Genomic DNA, 6,565 nt, shown 5'->3' with positions numbered 1-6,565 from the left:
GTCTAGCAGACCCAGCAGCATCGAGTTTGAGGACATCAATAGTTTCTTCCTCCTCTCTCCACCTTTCTTTCACCCCATCCTTCTTCTTGGGACGTTTGTTTGTTTTTTAAAAACTCTAATCTAAATACATGCACTGAAACACACAAATAAAATTGCCATAACTTGACCTCATGTTGCCTGCTTCTTTTCTTGTGTGTCTGTGGATGTAAAACAGTAACACACCTCCTGCTCTGTGTCTTTAATTGTAAATAAATGCAATATGTTTTCATTTTAAAATGCAGTGCAAAAAACTTCTGCTCTAAATCTTTTTTTTAGCAAAAAGCTTTTTTTGCCTGTTGTGGACGTTTTCCATTTAAATAAAGCCTGCAGACGAGCGGTAGCTAACATTCTTTAATCAAAACACGAAAAGTGGCGATATTTGGCACTAATGGCTTGCCATACACGCGAAAACTCAGAAGCAGATTTGCGTCGCGAAAACGCGTCAAACGCGCATCAAAAGCTAGCAAGCCACCGCTATTTTCTTACTGATGAGTGAAGCAGTGACGGATGAACAGCGGGACCACTGTGTGCTGTTTATTAATAAACAATAAAATATATTCCTAAATGACAACATGCATAAAAGCAGAACGGTATTTGTACGTCAGTGGGAAAATAGCGGTGGCTTGCTAGCTTTTGTGCGGCTTCCCCGGGTCAGTGAAAACTTTCAAAAGAGAAATGAATGAACTTACCAGGTTGCCCGATCTCTTCACATATCTTCCTCCAAGCTCGGTCCTTTATATTCCTGTCTCGGTACAGAAAGCAGCTGGTGTCGTACAGCTCCGGGTTGTTTGCTACGGCGTTGATTAGCCTTCCCTCCATTGAAGTATGAAGGGCTTTGGCTGGATCTGCCCCTTTGACCTAGGTCACAGCCACGTCACCAGGCTCCTGATTGGTTGTCGAATTGATGCTGGAGTTCAGATTTTTCCAACTCGAGCAGTAGACGCGATACGCGCGAATGCACAAAATGCAACACAAAAACTGACGTCAAGCGTGCCAGATGTGCTACTTTGACGCGCGTTTGACGTGTTTTCATGTCTGCTTCTGAGTTTTGTGCTTCTGAGTTTTCGCAGTACCCACAATCGCGTGTCATCGCACTTCTCCATTGACTTTACATCTAAACCTGATGCTCTGGTCGCGTCTATCACGTTCGGTGTGAACACACCATTAAAGTTTCTCGGCGTTTGTTGACATCCCGCGTTTAGCTGCTGCTTCTTCTTCTGCCGCTAATTTAAAGGCACTTTACTGCCACCTGCTGGGCTGGAGTGTGGACCATGACGGTTTTAAGGCCTAGATATTTTCTTAAGAAAATCCCTGTGACATTTAAAAATCTGAACCTCATTATCTCACCCATACTCTTTTGTAAAATCTCTTCAAACATTAACTGAACACTACTCTGAAAAGCCCTCATTTAGCTGACTACAAATCACTTTTCTGTACTACAAATATGGAGTAAGCCTAATTGTTGAGTCACTTCCGGTATTTCGGACAATCCCTTTTCGTCAAGAGCCACTTGTTAATTTGTTGCGGAGTTGTTAAAGTGTTTTCTGAAATGTTATTTTGTTGTTGATGTTGTAAATGTGATTTGCACTTCCTAGCCACCGTATAAAGCGTATTGAGGCGACTGTTGTTGTGATTTGGTGCTATATAAATAACATTTAATTGAATTTAATTGAAAATTAATTAATTAATAATTCATTCAGAAATGTTTTATTTTGTTATTTTGGCAATTTCTTAACACAGTGAAATATTTCTAACTTGTTCAATTGTCCCACTATGATATTATGCTTTTGAAATTCCAAAACCTGATCGAACTTGCTGCGATGCATTAAACTTTATGTTTATTTCCAGAAATTCTCTACACATATAAACTGCAGGATGAAATTTAGAAAGAACATTATCATATTTTAAAATCAGACACTTCACATGTTTGCAGAAACCATAAATGTGGCTTAAAAGCAAAAGGACTTGGACCTTAGGGAAGCCCAAACCCAGGAGAGTTCTGGATGCCATAATCCATGGCTTCTTGGAAGTCCTCATAACTGTAACACTGTGATTTTGATAGTATTTGCACAGACATCTGTTACAGGAAAGCGTGAAGTGGTCTGGAAAAGAAGCTGTGACTTTGGCTGAATTGCTGCAGGAGGAATTTCCCTCAGTCCAGTTGCAAACATAGGGATGTCTTCAAGAGACAGACTTCCATTTTTCTCTGTGAATGTAAAAAGAAAAAAGTTATTTCTAATGATAATAAACACAAAAAGGGGCCATTACACTTTGTTGACATAAATGTACTCATGCCAACATTTTCAACCAAATTTAAGACCTTCTACAGAAAGCAGATAGTCTTGCCAGTAGCTCAGTACTCTTGACGCCTAGAGCTGCCAGGTGGACCAAATTGCACATGGAAGATGTTCTCCAGAAGATCAGCTGTCAGCCTGGTCTCAGTGTAGCACATGAATGAGAAGAAGAGTGAGGGATGCTGTTCCAGGGCGTTTAGAAAATCCAGTGTTGCTAGACCCTCTCTGAAACTAGAAAACAGTCTCATTTTAATAAATTGTTTAATGTTATTTGTGGAGGTTGTGGTGCCTTACCTACAGCATCATCTGCCTCTCAACAAGCAAGCAAAACTTCACATGGCAAAATACTGTGTTAAGAAAGTAACCAACATTCTTATCTAGCTAAGACACTCATCCTGCTACAAAAAAGAAGTCCTCCTGAAAAAGGCCTTTAAAGTTCACTGGAATAAAAAAAAGTAACCATTTAATCTTCTGAAAAGATTTTGTTAAATGGGCACATAATAGTCTGAATTCTATACCTTTGGATGGAAAGATGGTTTCAGTAGATGAAGTACCACTGAATGTAATCTGCTACTACCTTCTTCTTATCCTCCAGTGTCCTCATGAATCGATAGCAGCCTGCTGTCTGGAGCATGCTTGGGTGTTTTTCTAAGACTACCCAGAGCTCACTTACAGTTGTTGCATTCTCTATCTAAATAAAAAAACATATATTACCAGAGATGGGCAGTAACACGTTACTGTAATCTGATTACTTTTTCAAGTAACGAGTAAAGTAAGGGATTACAGTGAAAAAACCCCTAAACTTCCGAGCAAGCACCGAGTAGCTACGACGTAATGGGAAACTTCACAGAGAAACTCGCGGATTCTTCCACTGACCGCGGCACACCTGCACCAGGGTAAACCTCCGCCTACCCCACTCCTGCTTTACAGGTGAAAATAGAGCAACAGGACCGCTGAGTCTTTGACTTTATTTATTCTGCTGTGTTTTACTTGCATCTATTTGAAAGAGTGAGTGTAAACACAAAAATATTTTATTTTATGTGCTGGAATGTGCAGAAAATAGGTTTAAATGTTAAACAATTTCTTCCAGTCAGAGAATGTTGCATATAATTAAATTTTTGCTTGATGCATAAAGTTAAAAGATTAAAACTAATAAAACAAGTTTTAAAAAGAGACTTTTCCATTTGATTACATTTTGTATGATGGATTATGCAGAAAAAGTAGAATTGGGCTGAAAGATCTATCGCTTTATCACCTCTTCAGGTTGTAAATCGTGTTTTTAAAAAGTAACTAAGTAACAAACACAAACACAACACAACACAATACCATAACAACTGCAGATGTAATGGCATGCAAATGAAACTTAACAATTAAATATGCAACATTGTTATACAAAAGACTATTATATACTTGCACATCAGATGTTTGGGATATTGAAGGTGACCTATAAGATACAGATCCAATGATAAAAAGAAAATGTTATAAAACATGTGGGATTAAACAAAATGTTCTTTTGCTATCATGTAACGTGCGGCATTTATATTGTATTAACAAATATAGCTTATAACTTTAAGACAAACATACTGGCATCATTTAACCTTTGTTACAGGAACGGCTATAATCATTTTATACACATTGCATTCTGTGCTTATTAAAGAGTTGAGCTCAGTCAAGTAATTGGAGGTTTCAAGCCTCGGTCGGCGTGATGTCCGGCCGATCTATTGAGTAAAGTGAGTTAAAACAACTATAACATATTATTCAGTATGATCCTTTGTTCATTTATGTTTTTATTAAGCTTTAAGTAGGGCCATTTGATTAAAACATTTATTCAATATATTACATATATACTTTCAGTTAGGCAGTACACATACAGGGAGTGCAGAATTATTAGGCAAGTTGTATTTTTGAGGAATAATTTTATTATTGAACAACAACCATGTTCTCAATGAACCCAAAAAACTCATTAATATCAAAGCTGAATGTTTTTGGAAGTAGTTTTTAGTTTGTTTTTAGTTTTAGCTATTTTAGGGGGATATCTGTGTGTGCAGGTGACTATTACTGTGCATAATTATTAGGCAACTTAACAAAAAACAAATATATACCCATTTCAATTATTTATTTTTACCAGTGAAACCAATATAACATCTCCACATTCACAAATATACATTTCTGACATTCAAAAACAAAACAAAAACAAATCAGCGACCAATATAGCCACCTTTCTTTGCAAGGACACTCAAAAGCCTGCCATCCATGGATTCTGTCAGTGTTTTGATCTGTTCACCATCAACATTGCGTGCAGCAGCAACCACAGCCTCCCAGACACTGTTCAGAGAGGTGTACTGTTTCCCTCCTTGTAAATCTCACATTTGATGATGGACCACAGGTTCTCAATGGGGTTCAGATCAGGTGAACAAGGATGGCCATGTCATTAGTTTTTCTTCTTTTATACCCTTTCTTGCCAGCCACGCTGTGGAGTACTTGGACGCGTGTGATGGAGCATTGTCCTGCATGGAAATCATGTTTTTCTTGAAGGATGCAGACTTCTTCCTGTACCACTGCTTGAAGAAGGTGTCTTCCAGAAACTGGCAGTAGGACTGGGAGTTGAGCTTGACTCCATCCTCAACCCGAAAAGGCCCCACAAGCTCATCTTTGATGATACCAGCCCAAACCAGTACTCCACCTCCACCTTGCTGGCGTCTGAGTCGGACTGGAGCTCTCTGCCCTTTACCAATCCAGCCACGGGCCCATCCATCTGGCCCATCAAGACTCACTCTCATTTCATCAGTCCATAAAACCTTAGAAAAACCAGTCTTGAGATATTTCTTGGCCCAGTCTTGACGTTTCAGCTTGTGTGTCTTGTTCAGTGGTGGTCGTCTTTCAGCCTTTCTTACCTTGGCCATGTCTCTGAGTATTGCACACCTTGTGCTTTTGGGCACTCCAGTGATGTTGCAGCTCTGAAATATGGCCAAACTGGTGGCAAGTGGCATCTTGGCAGCTGCACGCTTGACTTTTCTCAGTTCATGGGCAGTTATTTTGCGCCTTGGTTTTTCCACACGCTTCTTGCGACCTGTGACTTATGAACTTGATGCGCACGAGGACCCAACTATTTTGAATGAAACGCTTGATTGTTCGATGATCACGCTTCAGAAGCTTTGCAATTTTGAGACTGCTGCATCCCTCTGCAAGATATCTCACTATTTTTGACTTTTCTGAGCCTGTCAAGTCCTTCTTTTGACCCATTTTGCCAAAGGAAAGGACGTTGCCTAATAATTATGCACACCTGATATAGGGTGTTGATGTCATTAGACCACACCCCTTCTCATTACAGAGATCACCTAATATGCTTAATTGGTAGTAGGCTTTCGAACCTGTACAGCTTGGAGTAAGACAACATGCATGAAGAGGATGATGTGGACAAAATACTCATTTGCCTAATAATTCTGCACTCCCTGTATGAGAGTGGCCTCCGTTTGGTTGTGAGTTTTAGTAGGCGAGGTGAAAGGTGAGACAGAGTGCAACTGAGGTCAGGACACACACACACACACACACTGTAGGTAGACTTATATTCTAGGTAAGAGTTCAGACATATTTTGCTTGCAACTCCATTTTGTACCTGCAGACTTGCAGTTTTGTTGCAGAGCATGCATCTGAGGGTTTGGAGAAGCGAGAGCGAGACGAGCTACAGGAAACACCTGGCATGGAGACAAAAAAAATGTTCTTTTCTGACTGTGTCACAGTCGTCAACAGAACATTTGTGATGTAGATGTGATGTATCTTCTTGACGCATGAGGGGGCATCATAAATAATACCCTGATGCTATAAAAACAACTGGTGGTGTATTATTGGGCAGAGAGCTACAGCTGATGTTTTGCAGTTTACACCTCCCCACGCGTGTGTTCATTGACCTAACCCTCCTGGACCAGTGTTGTGATTTTGAATCCCTCCTGTATCCCTCCTCAAAATTTGAACCCTTAACAAACATAACATCCTTTAGTGGCCATCAAATGCTAACATTAAAGTGTCAAGAACATTAGATGTTTATATACCTGCCACAGACGCCAGATCAATGTGCTAGAAGGTAGCCAACTTACCGACGTATAGGCTCTGGTGTACTGCTTTCTGGACTTGACCAAAGCTGTCAGATAAAATCATCAAACACCAAACTCGTTGATTATGGCTGCTCAGTTTCTTACCACTATATACAGTGGGGCAAAAAAGTATTTAGTCAG

The 6,565-nt window shown here is 39.8% G+C and overlaps 1 long non-coding RNA gene across 1 annotated transcript; it reads right to left on the bottom strand.

Moving 5' to 3' along the window:
- Positions 1-1,970: 1,970 nt before the first annotated feature.
- On the bottom strand, positions 1,971-2,977 carry LOC121815683. Its single transcript, XR_006055279.1, has 3 exons — positions 2,852-2,977; positions 2,360-2,564; positions 1,971-2,245 (listed from the first exon to the last, which is right to left on the bottom strand). It is a non-coding gene; the product is annotated as an uncharacterized LOC121815683 (long non-coding RNA).
- Between the last annotated feature and the right edge of the window lie 3,588 nt (positions 2,978-6,565).

The sequence above is a fragment of the Haplochromis burtoni genome, unplaced genomic scaffold (assembly GCF_018398535.1).
Source record: "Haplochromis burtoni strain Fernald_Lab_line unplaced genomic scaffold, NCSU_Asbu1 Contig_273, whole genome shotgun sequence".
NCBI classification, from domain to species: domain Eukaryota; kingdom Metazoa; phylum Chordata; class Actinopteri; order Cichliformes; family Cichlidae; genus Haplochromis; species Haplochromis burtoni.
Note: the sequence above shows the minus strand (reverse complement) of the source record. Positions and strands in the feature narration are given on the sequence as shown.